Source organism: Phalacrocorax carbo, unplaced genomic scaffold, assembly GCF_963921805.1.
Source record: "Phalacrocorax carbo unplaced genomic scaffold, bPhaCar2.1 SCAFFOLD_60, whole genome shotgun sequence".
In the NCBI taxonomy this organism is placed as follows: domain Eukaryota; kingdom Metazoa; phylum Chordata; class Aves; order Suliformes; family Phalacrocoracidae; genus Phalacrocorax; species Phalacrocorax carbo.
This window is the reverse complement of record NW_026990329.1, coordinates 580,012-597,815: the sequence shown is the minus strand read 5'-3', so window position 1 is coordinate 597,815 and position 17,804 is coordinate 580,012. Positions and strand designations below refer to the sequence as shown.

Below are 17,804 nucleotides of genomic sequence, written 5' to 3'. Positions count from 1 at the left end.
TTTCTGCACGTCTTCCGGAAGTTGGAGAATGTCTTCTTTATGCTGTATCAATGATTCTTGGGCTGATGGCAGTCCTTTTTCCTTCCCAGTAGCTCCATGATCGTGGATCACACCAAATGCATGTTTGGAATCAGTCTAGATATTTATCCTTCGTCCTTCTGCCATTCGCAGAGCTCGCTTCAACGCTACCAATACTGCTTTCTGTGCTGAGGTGTTCGCAGGCAGCGCCCCTGACTCCATTCCCTCGGCGGTGATAACGACAGCATATCCGGCCATTCTCTTCTCGCCCAGAGCTGCTTCCATCTGTAAACAACTCCAGATCAGGATTTTCCCAGAGGTTTGTGTCTCAGGCCTGGTCTGCTGGAATAGACTTGTTCAATAGTTAGCAAGCGATCGTGTTCGAAATTGTCCGTAAGGTTTTCTGTTGTTAAAAACATAGCAGGATTCAGTATAGCAGTAGTCTTCGATTCCACATGGTCTTGTTCTAACAGAACAACTTGATATTTCAACATTCTGCTAAGGGATAGCCAACGACCCCCCTTTTGTTCTAAAACAGTCACCGCTATGTGCGGGACACATACTGTCATCTTTTGTCCCATTGTTAACTTTGGGGCTTCCTGGATCGGCAGCGCTGCTGTTGCCACTGCCCGTAAACATCCAGGCCATCTTTTACTCACGTGGTCGAGTTGTTTGGAGAAGTAGCCCACGGGTCTCTTCCAGGTTCCCAGTCGCTGTGTCAGCACTCCAAGGGCTAAATGTTGTCTTTCGTGGACAAACAACTCAAAAGGTTTAGCGAAATCGGGTAGGCCTAATGCAGGGGCCATCACTGAGGCTCTTTTCAGTTCTTTGAATGCCGTTTGGCATCCGGGCGTCCAGGTTAAATATTTATCCTTTGATTCTTTCAGTGCCTCATATAATGGTTTTACATACAGTCTGTAGTTCAGAATCCAGAGCTGACGCTATTTCACTATTTTCAGAAAAGCTCTCAGTTCCTTCGGGCCGCAAGGTTCGGGAATTTGACAAATAGTTTCTTTCTTTTCACTTTCTAATTGTCTTTGTCTTTGAGATATTTCGAATCCTAAATAAATGGCTGTTGCTTCTCCTATTTGGGTTTTGTTTCTGGAAACTCCGCCTCTTCCTTGGCCCAGAAAATTTAAAAATTTCAAAACATTATTCTTTACTTTCTGCCACTATCAGAATGTCGTCTGCATTCTGTAACAATATGCCTCTCCCTGGGTTCTGTTTTTTCTAGACATTTCTATATTTCTATTTTTTTTTCTTGCCAGCTGAGTCCCAAATATCGTAGGACTAATTTTAAATCCTTGTGGAAGTACGGTCCATGTTAGCTGTGTCTTTCATTCTGTGGTGGGGCTTTCCCATTCCAAAGCAAATAGGCTTTGACTTTTTATGCCTGGAGGTATGCAAAAGAAGGCATCCTTCAAATCTAGTACAGTAAACCATTTATGCTCCTCCTTTAAAAGAGGTCAGTAAAGTGTATGGATTAGCTACTACCGGATGTAGATCTTGGACCACCTGAGATATAGCCCTTAAATCGTGAACCAGCTAATACTCTTTGCCTCTAGATTTCTTTACTGGCGGCACAGGAGTACTATATTCTGATTCACATTCTATTAAGAGCTCATATTCTGAAAAAAATTTATAATTAACTTCTCTAATCCTTTTCGAGCCTCTCGCTTAATACGGTATTGTTTTTGTCTTACCGGCTTGGCTCCAGGCTTTAAGGTTACTTTTACCGGCTCTGCCCGCTTAGGTCGCTCCGGAGCTCCGCTCGCTCAAACCAAAGGAATTACTACGTTTTCCACTTCTTCGGGAACCTGTTCCTCCCTGGAGGAATCCTGTAACATAAACGCTCTCGCCTCTGTGGCTTTTGATTCTGTTCTGGTATTAGTAATTTAATCTCTCCATCTTTAAAAGTTACTTGAGCATCTAATTTACTTAATAGATCTCATCATAACAGAGGCAGTGGACATTCAGGCATATACAGAAACTGGTGAGTTGCCCATTGCTTCTCCAATTTAAACTTTAATGGCTCTAAGAAAGGCTAATTTTTCTTTGCCCTGTCGCACTAACAACACCTACTGGTTTATGATCAACTTTCTCTTTACGTGTATTCAATACCAAAGAAGTGGCTCCCGTATCTACCAAAAATTCTATTTCTTCATTCCCTAGCTTCAGTGTAACCAGGTGTTCAGCTAGGGTTGATTCCTCTGGTCTCCTTCATGCCAAGCTACTTCAAGCATTTTACCCAGATCTCTGGATTCAGGTTCTTCTAGTTTCTGAAGGTTTTTTTACTCCCCCCCCCCACCCCCCCCAATCTGGGGCTGATTGTCTTATGAATATAGAGACCAACTGAATTGCTTTTTCTGTTTTTTTCTGGGTTCAAATGAGTATATTTTCTGGTGGTCACCTTCAGCCTTTCCATAAAGGCTGAAGGGGGGGACTCCTTTAATTCTTGTCTCACTTAATAAATGGGTCAAAATTTATGGCTTTTGGCATTGCATGTCTTACTCCAAATAAAATCTGTCTCTGACATCTAGTCAACATTCCCCTGGGTCCTGGCTGATTAGGGTCCCACTCGGGATTTGTAGATGGAAAATTCTTATTCGTTGTTCTCTGTAAATTCCTGTTAGCATGTGCTCCCTGCACCTGCCTTCTGGCTGTATTCAATACTATTTTCTTGTCAGTTCCATCAAGTGAAGTGTCCAGTATCACAAGTAGAGCAACACTTCAAGTTCTCACCACATTTTCCTCTTTTCAGAAACATTGCCGTAGAATCCTGTGGACATATCTCACGCTGTTTCTGCCACTCTGGATGATTCCACAGTGTAAAGAACAAATCAACATATGCCACTTCTTCCCATTTGCCTTCCCTTTTTACAAAACAACATTAATTGCAAGATGGTATGATATTGCAGTGTCTCCTGTTCTGGCCATTCGTGCCCACCTTCCAATTGATACGTTGGGCACCAATGATTGCAATATTCAATTAATGGTTTCCGAGTTAGTGGGTCATCACCCCCGATGTCTTTCCAGTGCTTCAAAGTACATCCCAAAGGTGTTCTCTGTGGGATAGGTTTCTTACTCAGAAATGCTCCCATCTCCCAGTCGACTAGCAGTTGTGATAGTGCACTATCACAAATAGTAGTCAGAGGGACTCCAACCCCCGTTAGAGGTCTCACTGGGATCTGTAGCCCCCTGCTAGATATCCCTGGAGACTTCAACCCCCTGTTGAAGACCCCCCTACCCTCGGGTCCCGCTCCACAGGCTTTCGCCTAGCAGAGACTTACCAACCGAGGTACCTCTTGGCCCCAACCCTGCGTGGCTTTTGCCGCGCCTTACGGGCAGGCCTGTGGGACTCAAACCCACTATCCTATCCTATGTGGGAAGCTAACGCCACATATTATTCTACCTAAGTTTCTTCGTAAACGAATGCCTTGTTTACTTCAGTCCAGGGGATCTTTCTCAGAATTCTCTGGCCTGGGGATCGGAAGCTCTCCCCAAGAATTCCTTGGGGCTGACTGCAGGTCCCACGGTCCTGCGGATCCGTCGAGATTCAAAAGCAGGTTCCCATCTGGGGTGCCAAAACTGTTACCAAAAAACACGGTAAAATCGGAAATATCTATTCAACACCAATCTAGTATTAAAGAGCAGGCGTTCTTTATTCACGGCGCCAGATGCACGGGGGATCGCTCCTCCTGGCGTGCGTACCTCACACACCTTTCCCGTAGAATTTGTAGATCAAAATTTTACGTATTCATACATATTCATTATCGTCCTGTCTACTGATTGGTACAAACTTGCTCGTTCCGTATGTAAATCACTGCGCAGGCTCGGTGGTGGTCCGTGAGTCGGTGGTCGCGATCTCCCCCTGCCAGAATTGCCTTTTACCTTCTTGGCTCTTAATCTTGGCAGTCTTGGCTAGTTTTCTCAGTGCGCTACACGAAACCGCGTTTTGTCATCCTTTTCTGACAGAAGCACGTTGTCTGTTGTTCTGCTGACATTAACGATCGCCTAGGGACTAAAATGCAGATCGACAGATGCGCTGATTCGTACGCTCCGTGTTCCCGTAATGGAACACCGTCTCTGGTTGGTTGATTTCATCGCTTTGGTTACACCTGTTCCTGTTGTTCAGTTTCTTCTTTTTTGGCTTTGTGTGATTCTCTCTGTGATTCTGTTTTTCTCTGCCTCGCTTTTCCCAGCTCCCCGTCCCTCACTTTGAATACCCGTTATCCTTCACCAGCTCACTCTCCCTTGGTTGCCATCCCCGTTTCTGAGTTCCTCCTGCTTTGCCACGTAGCCCGTGACTTTTTTCTTAATCTCTCTCTGTCTGCCTCAACGCTCCCGCCGCGCTTTTTAGTTCGTCTGCTCTGCTCTGTACCCTGCTACTGTTACTTGCCTGCCTGAGTTCTTCTCTGTCCAGCTCCCTTTCCCTATTCTTGAATTCCTGTTCTTCCTGCACCCGCCGCTGTTCCCTGTGATCTCCGTCTCCCTCTGTCCAGCTCCCTGTCCCTAGGTTTTAATTCCTGCCTCTGCCCGCCGTAGCCCGTCTAGATTTTTCTCTCGGCCTCTCTCTCTGTCCGGCTCCCCCTCTCTGTGTTCTAATTCCACGTTCTCTGTCACGTAGACCGTGCTGTTTGTTTGTCCTCATCTCTCTCTGTCCAGCTCCTTGCTGCTGTGTTTTATTTCTTCCCTCTCTGTCTGTCTTTGTAGCCCATTGCCGTTGTGTTTTTTTTTTTTTTTTTCCTCTTGTTTCTTCATGTGTCTCTGTCTGCCTCCCAGTGCCTGATCTTTAATTCCTCCTTCCCTGTAGGCCGCTGTTCCTTTTTTCCATTCTACATTGTGTTCTCTTTGGTCTCCTGTTCTTATTCATCGATTCCCTCCTCGCCGCCCTGTGGCCTGTCCCCATTTTATTGTTGCGCCTCTCTCCCTCTCTCTGGCTTCTTGCCCCTGTTTTGAAAATTCCTCCCTCTCTTCTCTCTTCCCTGTTGGCCGTGTGATCTTCAGCCTTTCTCCATCTCTTTCTGCCCAGCTCTCTGTGTCTATTCATTAATTCTTCCCTCTCTGCCCTGTAGCCTGTAGCTTTTGTCCTTTCTCCATCTTGCTGTCTCTGGCTTCCCCATGACCCTGTTTTAGAATTGTTTCTCTCTCCTTTCTGTACGCATTGCGATTCCTTTTGCTCCCCATCTCCCTTTGTTTTGGGTGTTTTTTTTTGTTGTTGTTTCTCTGGCTCCCTGTCCCTAATTCTTAATTCTCTGCCTTCTCATGCGCTGTACCACGTAGCCCCATGGTTTGTTTTGTGGTGTTCCCTCCCCGGCCCCTTCCCTCCGTTGTTGGCTGTCTCGGCTCCCTGTCCCCGTGGCTTCATTCTTCCCTTTCTGCCCTGTTCTTGTCGCTTGTCTTGTCTGTCTCCATCGCGCTCGGTCCAGCTTCCTGCCCCTATTCTTCTTTCCTCCCTCGCTGTCGTGCTGCCTGCCCCAGGTTCTTTGTGCGTCTCCAGCCTGCTCCTCTTCCTTCTTTGTTGGTCTGTGTCCTGCTCTTCCCCCCTCTTTCTGCTGCCTCTCTTCCCCTCTCTCTGCTGCTTGTATCTCCACCTCCGTCAGGCTCCCTGTCCTTCTCTGGCCGTCCTGTTCCCTGCCTCGTGCCTTCTCACTACACGCACACACGCCCCCCCGCCCCCGTCCAGCTGGCTGCTGCTCTTCTCTTCTCTTCTCTTCTCTCTTCCTACTGTCCTGTGCCCTGCTCCTCACCTTTGGTGGCCTCCCCCTCTGCCCAGCAGCCCGTCGCTCCAGGAGCCAGGCGACGGACGGTCCCTTCCCTGCCAAACGCGGACAAGTGCGTGCCGTGGTTTAGCCCCAGCTGGCAACTCTGCACCAGGGAGCTGCTTGCTCGCTCCACCCTCAGTGGGCTGGGGGAGAGAGCTGGAAGGGTAAAAGTGAGAAAAATCATGGGCTGAGATCAAGACTGTTTAATAGGTAAAGCAAAAGCTGTGCGTGGAAGCAAAGCAAGGAATTAATTCACTCCTCCTTTTCGGCGGGCAGGTGTTGAGCCACCTCTGGGAAAGCAGGGCTCTGTCATGTGTCATGGTTACTTAGGGAGAGAAATGCCGTAGCCCCCCCCCCCCCCAAGGACTCCCCCTTCTTCCCCCAGCTGCGTGTGCTGAGCATGATGTCAAATGGTATGGAATATCCCTTTGGTCAGTTAGCTGGGAAAGCTTTCCCAGCTGTCCCAGCCTACTTGCTGGTGGGGCACTGAGAGAACCAGAAGAGGCCCTGACTGTGGAAGCAGTGCTCAGCAAGAACCAAAACATCTCTACATTATTAACGGTGTTTTGAGCATAAATCCAAAACGTATCCCTTCCTAGCTACTGTGGAGAAAATGAGCACTATCCCAGCCACCACCAGCTCCGTGCGGCTGCGGCAACGGCGGCCGAGGTGGCCTTGGGGCAGGGGGAGCGTTGGGGACCCTGAGCCACGAATCGCTCCTGGGACTTGTTACGTGCGCGCCTGCACAAACAGCTGCCCTCTCCTTTGGCCTGAGGGCTGCGTTTGCGCTCCCTTGGCGTGGGGCAAGGGGCTGTGATGGAGCCCGGGGGAGGAGGTGGTGCACTGTGGGGGTGAGGGGAGGGGGCCCCCCGTTGCTGCTGCGCCTCAGCTGTGGGCGGGGTCTGGCTGGAGGAGCCCCAGGTGCGGGCAGTGGGGCTGGCGGTGCCGGCTCCTCCCTGGAAAAGGGGTGGTGCCCTGCTCCGGGGGGCCAGTGTGAGCCGAGGGCGGGGCGGAGCGGAGCTGTGGCCGAGCGTCAGCGGGCTGCGAGTGTAGCGAGGGAGGAGGTGAGCGGGGGCTGGGTGGGGGGCCGCTGCGTGCCGGGTCAAGCCCCGAGGAGGGCTGCGGCGGGGCAGCGGCGGGTCGGAGCGGGCGGTGGGGAGAGCGAGGCTGTGCTGAGGGCTCGGTGGGGCTTCCGGGTGCATCGGCGGGAGGGACGGTGCCCCGCAGGGTGAGAGAGCGGGGAGGGCGGGCTCGCGGCGTGGCGGGAGCTGTGGTGGTGCGTGTGGCGGCTGCCGGGCGGCCGTGTTGTGGCGCAGAGCATGGCGGGAGCTGTAGTCCTTGTGGCGGGGGGCTGCCGGGCGGCCGTGTTGTGGCGCAGAGCATGCCGGGAGCTGTAGTCCTTGCGGCGCGCGGCTGCCGGGCGGCCGTGTTGTGGCGCAGAGCATGCCGGGAGCTGTAGTCCTTGTGGCGCGCGGCTGCCGGGCGGCCATGTTGTGGCGCAGAGCATGGCGGGAGCTGTAGTCCTTGCGGCGCGCGGCTGCCGGGCGGCCGTGTTGTGGCGCAGAGCATGCCGGGAGCTGTAGTCCTTGTGGCGCGCGGCTGCCGGGCGGCCATGTTGTGGCGCAGAGCATGCCGGGAGCTGTAGTCCTTGCGGCGCGCGGCTGCCGGGCGGCCGTGTTGTGGCGCAGAGCATGCCGGGAGCTGTAGTCCTTGTGGCGCGCGGCTGCCGGGCGGCCATGTTGTGGCGCAGAGCATGGCGGGAGCTGTAGTCCTTGTGGCGGGGGGCTGCCGGGCGGCCGTGTTGTGGCGCAGAGCATGCCGGGAGCTGTAGTCCTTGCGGCGGGGGGCTGCCGGGCGGCCGTGTTGTGGCGCAGAGCATGCCGGGAGCTGTAGTCCTTGTGGCGGGGGGCTGCCGGGCGGCCGTGTTGTGGCGCAGAGCATGCCGGGAGCTGTAGTCCTTGCGGCGGGGGGCTGCCGGGCGGCCGTGTTGTGGCGCAGAGCATGCCGGGAGCTGTAGTCCTTGCGGCGGGGGGCTGCCGGGCGGCCGTGTTGTGGCGCAGAGCATGCCGGGAGCTGTAGTCCTTGTGGCGGGGGGCTGCCGGGCGGCCGTGTTGTGGCGCAGAGCGTGCCGGGAGCTGTAGTCCTTGTGGCGGGGGGCTGCCGGGCGGCCGTGTTGTGGCGCAGAGCATGCCGGGAGCTGTAGTCCTTGCGGCGGGGGGCTGCCGGGCGGCCGTGTTGTGGCGCAGAGCGTGCCGGGAGCTGTAGTCCTTGCGGCGCGCGGCTGCCGGGCGGCCGTGTTGTGGCGCAGAGCATGGCGGGAGCTGTAGTCCTTGTGGCGGGGGGCTGCCGGGCGGCCATGTTGTGGCGCAGAGCATGGCGGGAGCTGTAGTCCTTGCGGCGCGCGGCTGCCGGGCGGCCGTGTTGTGGCGCAGAGCATGGCGGGAGCTGTAGTCCTGGCGCAGTGGCTGCCGGCCCTGTCACGTGGCTCGCCGGGGCGCGGCGGGAGGCGCGGTGTTCCGGCGCTCGGGTGCCGGGCGGCCGTGCCGCGTACGGTAGGCGCGGTGTATTTTGGGGGTTGGATTCGTGTTGATTTCTGGGGGCTTCCAGGTGCGGCCGCTCCCCGAGAAGCGGTGAGTTCCCCGGGAGCTGACAGAAGGGAAGAGGGAAAGGAGGAGGACCTTTTCCCCCTGCCCAGGGCGCAGATGATGGCCGCCGCCTCCCCGGCTCACCGGAGCTCCCGCTCAGCCTCCCCTGGCCCCCCCCTTGCCCCGTGCGCCTGCCCGCAGCCCCGGCACCTCCCCTGAAGCGTGCTGCGTAGCCCTTGGCCGCCCCCAGGCCCTGTCGTGAAGGCAGCGAGCCGGCCCTCGAGCGCACTGGATTCCCCCTCGGCGCAGGGGCCCTTAGCAGTAGCGCGGGGAAGGGGCGGTGTGTCCAGAAGCCCCTGCGCAAGGAGGGGCTTTGGCCAGGGTCGATCGACGGTAATGACGGTCGCTGTTTCTTCTTTCCCTCTCCCAGAGACCGTGCTGAGGACGTGGTTGTCTGTCCTTCCCCCGGGGATGCCGTTGACTGCGGCCGTCTCAGGCTTGCGTGGCTTCTCTCTGCCCGGCGTTGCCATCCTCGCAGCGCGGGGGCGAAAAGGGACACACAGAGCCCTTCCCGGCTGTGGACAGGAGCTGCCTCGGCTGAAGCTGGAGACGCCAACGAAAGGTAAAGCAGAAGAAACTGAAGGCGCTCTGGCTGCCAGCTGCCTTCCTGCCGCAGGCAAGAGAGAGCCTGTCCCTGCAGGTGAGGGAGGGAGGATCCCCCTTCATAGTCCGCAGCGGGCCAGGCCACCAACGTGCACCGCAGGGTCTGTACGCGTAACCGGGAGTTGGGTACGGGCGTGTAGTGCACGAGCGAGCTAGGCTACGTGCCTAGGAAGCCTCATCTCGTAAGAGCGGTAAGACACCCATGTATCCTCTTTAGGTGGAGAACGGCCTAGAGTCTGGAGCTGCAGAAGAGGCAGGGCGGAGAGGAGGGGAAAGAAGCATCTGAACGGCTAAATTGTGCCAGCAGCGCTGAGAGCGAGAGTCGCGGTGAGTCCTGGGCCACTGGGGCCCCGTTGCCTCTCTTGTGCGTCCTGGGCCCTCCCTGTCTCTCCCCCCTGGCCCCCTCTCTTTCCTTACCTGCTGCAAAATTATTTTTAGGTTTTTTTTTTTGCGTCCCCCCGCCCCTTCTTTCTCCATCTCGCTCTGAGTGGCTCCCTGCCTCCCCGTCTTTTTGGTCCTCCCTCTCTCTGTCCTGTAGCCTGTGGCTACTTGTTCTTTCTCCGCCTCTCTCTGCCTGGCTCTGGCTCAGTTTTTTATTTTATATTTATGGAGAGAGCATCGGGCGTCCTCCTGTCTTTGCAGGGCTGACCCTGAGGAAGTGTGGTCCGTCGGTCGATAGCATGAATATATATATATTTTGTGGGTGCACAAATCCTTTTCAGAGTGTCAGAGGGTAAGGGTTTTGTTCTGTTCAGCGTAAACATTGTTCTGTTTGGTGTATTTGTCGAAGATGAGAGTTTAGTGGGGGAGGTAGTCAGCTCTCTGGCTGGTTTGAGGTGGGCTATACGTGTTTGTCGGTCACCTCTCACCTGCCAGTTGTTTTGAACTAGTTTTATCTGGTTTTCCTTGGGAGTCACAAGGGGTTTGGGGCTCCCCGGTGGCGGGTGCTGTGGCCAAAAGAGAGAGCAGGGTCACAGAGTGCTTCATTTATGGGGCTGGCCTCGGCCATCTCCTGCACAAACTTCTGGTATGTAGCGATCGGGATTTGATTTCCTGAAGGAGAGGATGATGGAGCTCATCATAAGAGCATAATCATTTTCTCTTCCTTTGGCAGTACGGGCACCCGAGGGCCAGCCTGCTTTTGAGGAACAGCATGAGGATGTCGGTGTCGATGCTCAGCAGTGGAAGGAAGCTTCTTTTGGAGGCCAAGAAGATGAAGTGGAGTACTTATTTGTTGTGTTTGATTTTCATTGCGGGGATGGGGAGGGGTGGGACATGGAAAACGCGGTCCCAGGCAGGGGAGGTGTCTATGATGTGGGAGGCCGTGAGAGAGATCATGGACGCTGCTGGACAGGCGTTAGAACCCGTTGCTCAGGTTGGACGGACCCGGCAGAACCACTGCACCATCTTAAGTAACGCCTGCTCACATACTGAGATTTTGGTAGTTGCCCCCACATCCCCGTTGGCTTTTCCTCGTCGAGCTTGTATTTTGGCAAGAAGCGTCTCTCGTTAAGCGTTTGGGTCTAAGGGGTGTCCACGAGGCTACGTGGTGCCCATCCCCATGAGATTTTGTGACCATCAAGTGATATTCAGCATCCGTCTTATTGCCCGTCTCCTGTAACTACTCTGCAGTTTTCACTTAAGGCTTGATAGCGCAGCGTTAGCTGAGGGCGGCATTTCCCGCGCTGGCCCCGCCACGCCGACGGCGTTTCCCCTGCCGGCCGCTGTCCGTTCCCTGTAACTGTGACTCTTGTCCTGGCAGAACCTTTGCCAAAGCCACCTTTGTGCTCCACAGCAGTCTGTTTTCTGTCTCGAGTATGTTTCTTTTCGGTATCGGCTACCCCAAAGCTGTGTACCGTTGGCTCAGGTCTCTCCGTGAGCTTCTGTGAGTAGAGAGAGCCTTCCTCTGTTTTTATCGATGCGTCTCCTGGGGTGGTTTTTTGTTGTCCTTTACAATTTAGTTTTGTCCCAGCTACTGAGGTGTTAATTTAGCTGCTTCGTACCGTTCCCGATACGCTTGTATATTTCCACGTTTCTTTTCATGTTTTTTGTCCTTTGAGACTGATTCAGTTCTGTTAAGGGACTGAGCGAGAGAGAGCGTTGAGGTGACTCCGAATGGTTGATGGTTTTACAGTAAATGATTTACTTTATAACCAGAGATAATTTTTGAGAAGGGGCTCTTAAAAGATTTCATTCTGCTTTGCCATTCTGCTGGCGTAGATGAGCCCCAGCCTTTCTTCGGGAGGCTCATTCTGCTCCTGGGCTTCTCTGGTACTGTTCCTTGAGTTGGTTGCAGGTTTTGAGCTGTCTAAGCTCTTTGGGTAGGTGTGTTTTGACATTTAGAGAGGGGGAGGTTTCTGGCTGAGGTAAGAGAGCAGTCAAAGTTGAGCAGCAGATATATATTAGGAAGTATACTTGTACGAGCTTTTGTTTTTCCTCGGGTCAGTAAGTTTGTGTTGGATGTTCAGGGGTAGCAAGATGGTCTAATAGTGTGTTTTGGATTGTTTGGTTTTGTGGGAGTGTTATGGTTTTGTCTGGGGTTTTTTTGGTGTTTTGTTTTTGTGTGTGGTAGGTTTTTTGTTTGGTTGGTTTTGCAGGAATTTTATGACTTGGCCGAGGGTAGAAGCGTATATTTTTCCCACCAGTTTTGCCTGTGTGTTGTGCAAGTTGTTGACGTTATCTCTCAATAGGACTGATGCTGAGATGCTGCGGTAGGGGTTAGGGTGAGCGTGTTGTACGCGTCTGTATGTGGAGCTCTAGCCTTCCTTCAGAAAGCAGCAGGGACGTAACGCATAGTGTGTGTCGGGGTACGGAACTGCTCGTCGCCTTTCCCGATCGCCCGCAGAGTACCACGTTGTCCCGAGAACCTTTGCAGCTTGCGGCAGGTCCCTCGTAGATTATAAGCATCGGGGCTTCTGTTATTTTGTGGGCCTGTAGAGAGCACGGAGTCTGTGGGAAGCCGGAAGGTGGGAGGTGCTCGCAGAGCGCGGGGCAGAGGTGGGAAGGGCAGCTCCCGAGGAGCGGCTGACAGAGGGGCTTTAGGGGTGCAAATACAGGGCGGGAGCTGTCGGGAAGGAGTGAGGTTCCTTCCCTGACAGTTCAGGAGGAGAGGAGGGGTTTTTGAAGTCTTGGTGCCGGGGGATGGTTGGGAAAGGGGTGTTCAAGTGTTAGCTAATGGTCGCGTTCTGTGTGCAAGCAGCCTCCGGTAGCCCAGTCTCCTTCCCCGTATGTGTCAGCGCGGCCGCTCGAGCGTGCTGTCTGCCGAGAGGTTCTCCACGCGGCTGTTCACGGAGTCGCTCAGGAGTGAGTTACCTACAAAGGGAGAGTGTGTCACTACACCAGCCACGCCCGTTTGCTTCCCGTACTGCTTTTGGTGTTTGCCCTATCGGTGTAATTTTTGTGTGTTGCGTGGTTTGACTTTTTCTTGCACTTTAAGTCATAGGTCTAGGGTTAAGCAGGACAGTCGAGCGAGGCGTGGCAGCAAAGGCGAGCAGATGGCGTCGTGTGCTGTGACGGGGCGGGCTGTGCGGTCACTCGTCTGGGATTTCTGCCTTTGGGGTCTCTGTGTTGCCAAACAAGTCAGTCAAAACGATTTGTTAGTTTGTTTTGCGTGGTGAGCTCTTGCTTTTGGAAAGCAGTGTCTAATATCTGTGTGCCTCTCCGTATTTCCCCAGAAGTGGGCCCGGCATTGAAGGTGACAGTTCCCAGCCATCGGGGACGGACCGAGTATGCGAGCAGGTGCCTGACGCGGCCACTGACCCGGGAGGCACGGATCGGGAGGTGAGGGAGCCGTGTTGGCATGGTAGGGGAAAGGATGAGTCTGGAATGTGGCTGTTGGTGGAGATGCACGGCAGGGAGCCGGACACGGGAGGGAGGGGGCGAACAGAGCATTGTGAGAAGGTAGGTCAGCACGTGACAACGGAGGGGTCGTGCAGTGCGAGCACCTATGTGACTAGTTAACGAAGGGACTCACAAAACTACATGCAAAGCGGGATGTCTGCCCCGAGCTCGTCGGGCAAGGTGAGCGATGAACAGGAAACTGTAGCAGCGGTTATTTTTGAGGTGTGGAATTGTTTGTGAGCGGGCGGCCGCTTCCAGGCGCAGCGGTCACCTTGTCTCTCTGGTTCTCTAGGCGCCGTAGGTGGCGGCGGCCACGACATCCAGCCTCATTAGAGCGTGGGCGAGCGGAAGTTCACGGCGCTTCCGAGGAGGCTGTCGTTGCGGAAGTGGCCGGCGTTGAGTGGTGCGACGCTGAGTGATGGCACCGCACGTTTGGAGATGAAGAGTGTCCGTGTGACCGCAGCCCCATCCTACGTAGCCTGTGTGGCCTTTTTAAAGGATGGCTTTTGAGCCCCCGGATTTGGAAGCGAAGCTGAGGGGCCGATGCGGTCTTTGTGCAGGTGGCCGGTCGGTTGCGGGAAGCGCAGGGGGGGCAGGCAGGGGTTGTCAAATCAGTGGAGGGGACCGTTCAGAGACCGGACACGTTTGGGCCGAGAGAGGTTGTGTTGTCCTTTCTGCAAAACAGAAGCATCTGCCAGGCAGGGGAGTTCCTGCCTGTGCTTGTGCTGTTGTGTGGATTTTGTAGTCTGTCTTTGTTCCTCCCTGTACTCGGGTCTCGATGTGTCTGTTCTCCGTGCTGAGCAGGCACCTAGGTAGCAATATTGAGGGTTTTGCAAGCCCTGGCTCATCGGCATAATGGTAACCGAGAGCTTCCTTTCTCGCATTTTAAGTCTACTGCATAGATTTGTCTTGTGTCTTAAATATTAGACCTTTATAGAAGGTCATCTTTTTGCGGCGGTGATTAAGGCGGCCTCAGTACTGCTGCTGAAGAGCAGTCTGAATACGCAGGGCCCTTTTCTGGGACCTGTTCCCTGCACCTGAACGTTCTGAGGTCTTTAAGAGCGGCTCGTCGCTCGTGCATCGTCCTAGTTGTGGGTATATGGTTTTTTCGCAGGTGGTGATGGTACGTGACATCTCCGCGGATGCTATAGCTGCTTCCTCGCTGCCCTGCAGATCTTCTCGCCCGGTGGCATCTCTGGGCCGGAAGTCCGTGGTCTCGGTGAGAATTTTCTGAGGTGCCGCGATCACGTCGCTTGTAGTATTTGTGAGCAGTGTCGGTCCGTGCACGTCGATGCCTGTGTCAGAGCTGCTCCTCCGCCTGGGGGTGTAGCAATGGTAGAGCGGGGGAAAGAACAGCAATAAGAGTATATGGTTAACGTTAATGTGCGTAGACTGTTTTGGCAACGCCCGTACAACCCTCGTTGGAGCGAGTGGCCGTTGGCAGCGGGCGAGGACGGTAATTTCCGGGGCGTTTTGTGGGTGCCGAGGGGATGACCGTAGCCGTCTGGGAGAGGCAGCTAGAGTGCTAGCTGAGCAGAGGGCATCTCTCAGCTGTTCAAGCTTGTACGTGCGTGGGGCTTAACATTTGATTGAAGGTATTTCCTTTAATGGCATGCAGTAGTTGGGCTCTAGATGGTATTCCTACGTGGAAGCAAGACCTGTGGAATGGTTAAGCTGTTGCTGTGCGTCCAGGTGACTTGTTCTATCATGCTGTTCTTGCAGAGGATGAAGATGGAGCTGTGCAGGGTGATAGAGCAGAGCTGAGTAGAGCACACTAAGGCGGCGGGTCCGTGTGCAGGATTAAAGGGAAGATGCGACTGAAGGCTATTTGAGGAGCATTTCAGGTGAGCTGGGTCGCAGTGAGGAGGCTCATGGGGCTGGTGACTTTGTTCTCTTTGCTCTCAGGAGCACAGCGCTATCCCTAGGGGCTGGCAAGGTTCTAATTGTGGGGCCGGCGCCCATCGGGTGCCTCATTTTTTGCGTTACAGTTTAAAGTGTGGGTCACTCTGGTGTTTGAGGAGTTTCTGGGCAGTTGTCTGCGGCGTCGTTCCCAGATGCATGAACAGCTCTGCTCTGTTGCTGTCCATTTTCAGGGAGCGTGATTTCTTTCCTGCATCCTTACAGTCTTAGGTCTTGTAGCCGGGCTTCTTGTGCCTCCTCCCTCTCAGTTTTGAGAGGAACTTCTTGTCACGGGCCCTGACGCTCTTCTAATCTTTTTGGATCGCGTTAGGGCCTCCTTGCGTCACTGTCAGGGTTCCGCAGGTCTTGTTGCTGGACGAGCTCTTCCGTCCAGTTGTCTCTCTGTTTGCCGAGAGCGTTCTCTCGTCTCGGAGGCGCGCAGTTTGTAGCGTTTCTCATAGCGTTGGTGTGTGCGTTTGAGTTTGTCTCGGACCGCCTTGCTGGCCCTGTAGAGTCGGGTAGGTGGCACAGCGATGAGAGGTTAGGGTTCATCTGTTGCTGTGCCAAGGCTGTTGGGGGAAAGGTTGTACCGTCATCTCGGATTGAGTGGCCCTCCTCAGCGGGCGAGGACCGTAATCACCGTGACATTTTGTGGGCTCGGAGGCCGTGACCGTAGCTGTCTGGGAGAGGCGGCTAGAGTTCAGCTGAGCAGATTACCTCTGCAGGGTGTTCAAGCTTGTACGTGCGTAGGGCTTCATGTTTGAAGTCATATGTTTGTTTTGATGGCAGGTTATAGTCGGTCTTCAGGAACCGTTAAGGTACTGCTGTGCAACCAGGCGACTTGTTTGGTATTGGTTTTGGAGATGCCGAGGGACGAGTCGTGCAGGGCGACGGAGGGGAACTGAGGGGACCGATGTAAGCGGGTGAGGTGGTGCGTGGTGTATATAGAGGGAAGATGTGACCGATGGCTCTATGACTCCGTTGCTCCTTGCGTTTGTCTTTTGGTTTGGGTTTGAAGTAGCGTAGCAATGAGCAAAGGAGGCAAGTCGAGCAAGGCGAGTGGTGATTGGTGGGCTGAAGTAGCAGCTCTTTTCTGAGGTGTTGTGTTGCTGGGGAAGTTATAAGCAATGCGTGTTGTTTGGGTGTTACGGACGGCGGGCGAGCTGGACACGGCACCTGGAAGTGGCGTAGCGTAGGCTGGGAGGGAGGCTGTCGAGGGAAAGGGGTGCGAGACGGGGATCGGTGCGGGCAGGCTGTGGCATCGGGCAGCATCTCGGGAGGTGCCTTTTCGCTTGGCTTTTTGCAGGTGCCGCTGGCAGGCTCGGAGCGGTGCTGCCGCGTGCCTATGAGAGGTCTGAGAAGGTGGGGCAGCGGCCAGCATCTGAGACCAGAGAATGCTGTGGTCCGTCGTCGAGCTCTTCAGTTTTGTAGGTAACACGTGGGCCGTCTTTGGAACGGCGTATGAGCATTAGAAGCGAGCTGGGTAGTAATGAGGAAGTCACGGGGCGGTGATTTCTCACGAGCGTAACGGTAGTTTACTGTGTGTTGATACATTTGGTGCCACAAGCGATGACGGAAGCGGGGTGTGATGCTGGAACCTGTGCAGAGCAGGTGAGCCGATGGGCATGTTCCTTTTGATGAGGGGGGTGCTCTGGAAGAGAGCTGTGTTGACCCGTGTGATACTTATTGCTGGCTCTGGTGTTTTTGGGGTGTTTTTTTTTGTTGGTTTTTTTTTTCACGTGATGAAGAGGCACCTGGCCACTGCGAGAATATCCTGGTTAGCTGGTGTGTTTCTTGTTGTGAAAGGATTCATAATCTGGCCCATCTGAAAGCCCCACAGTGTGACTTTTGTTAGGAAGAGATCTTGAAAAATTGAGATATTTCTTATTCAGTGAGGTTGCATTCTATGAACTTGCCATCAGAGTGCATCTTAGAGACAATGTCTTTGTCAGTAGAACTCATCAGCACAAGACTTGCGAAGTACTGCTTTTTTTTCTAAGATGAAAAAATCAATGGTCCTTGCGGAGATCCAAGCACAGCACATACTCCAAATGTTGATGGCATTGGTAGTGCTTGGGTTCTCAGTTGTAACAGTCGAGATCCCATAAAAATACGGTTCCCCTGCATGCTTCGGTACAGCCAAACGCATTAGCATATCTGCCGGTCCTTCTTGGTAGCCCCATGTATTGCAACACTGGGGATTTGATTTGCGTGGGTTTTTGTTGTGGTATTTTTTTTCCCCAAAAGAATTAAAACCGTATCGGGGATCTCTTAACTCACCGATTCTTCTGTCATAAATGAAAGTTTAAAAAAAGCTAACAGCGTCTGATTTACGACGTGACTTGCGCTGTTTCAGCTGTAACTGCCGAGCAGATGTAGCGTACGATTTGTTAGGTGTAATTAAGCAGGTAGGTATTTGTTGTAAATATTTAACGAGGGGCGACTGAATGTTGGGGTGGGGGCGGTTTTTTCCTGCCGGTATTTTGAGGGAGCGCTCTTAAGTATTTTATTTCAGTCTCGCTTTGGATGCGCGTTTCCCTGGCAGTTCAGCAGCATCTCTCGGGCGGGGCAGCTGGGCGGACGTCCCTCCCGACTCCATAACACGCCAAAACCCCCCAGTCACGTTGCTGCTGTGTATTTTGGAGATAGATAATCTTATGGCGGGTGTGAACGGCTGTGTGAGTTAAATGAACGCAGAAGGAAAATGGAAAGCTTTCAGAGCCTAGACGCTCATATTGGATGTGCGTAAACACGCGCCCGCCTTCTCAGCACAAAGTGCATTACTGAGATTTATTCTTAATTTTTTACGTTACTCTTTCAAGTTTGACGCTTCGCTTCAGGCTTCATGGAGCCAGGCAGCAAGACGTGCGGCGGCAGGGCGAGGGCTGTAGCTGCTGCGGCGGATCTGTAAGCGGAGGTTCCGGTTCCGGTACAACTTTGCCCCGCAGCCTCACGGGGTTATCTCCCCGCAGCGGTGCCGTAAGGAAGGGATGAGACGTTTTCCAGCACCAGCCAGAGCGTTCAGTGTTACGCG

The 17,804-nt window shown here is 53.9% G+C and overlaps 1 long non-coding RNA gene across 1 annotated transcript in view; it reads left to right on the top strand.

The window, feature by feature from the left end:
- Window positions 1-17,804, top strand: part of LOC135311013 (uncharacterized) — a 116,246-nt gene that overhangs the window by 6,885 nt on the left and 91,557 nt on the right. The window contains exons 2-3 of the long non-coding RNA XR_010370915.1: window positions 8,799-8,990; window positions 9,249-9,358. This is a non-coding gene — a long non-coding RNA (uncharacterized LOC135311013). The remainder of the gene's footprint in view (window positions 1-8,798; window positions 8,991-9,248; window positions 9,359-17,804) is intronic.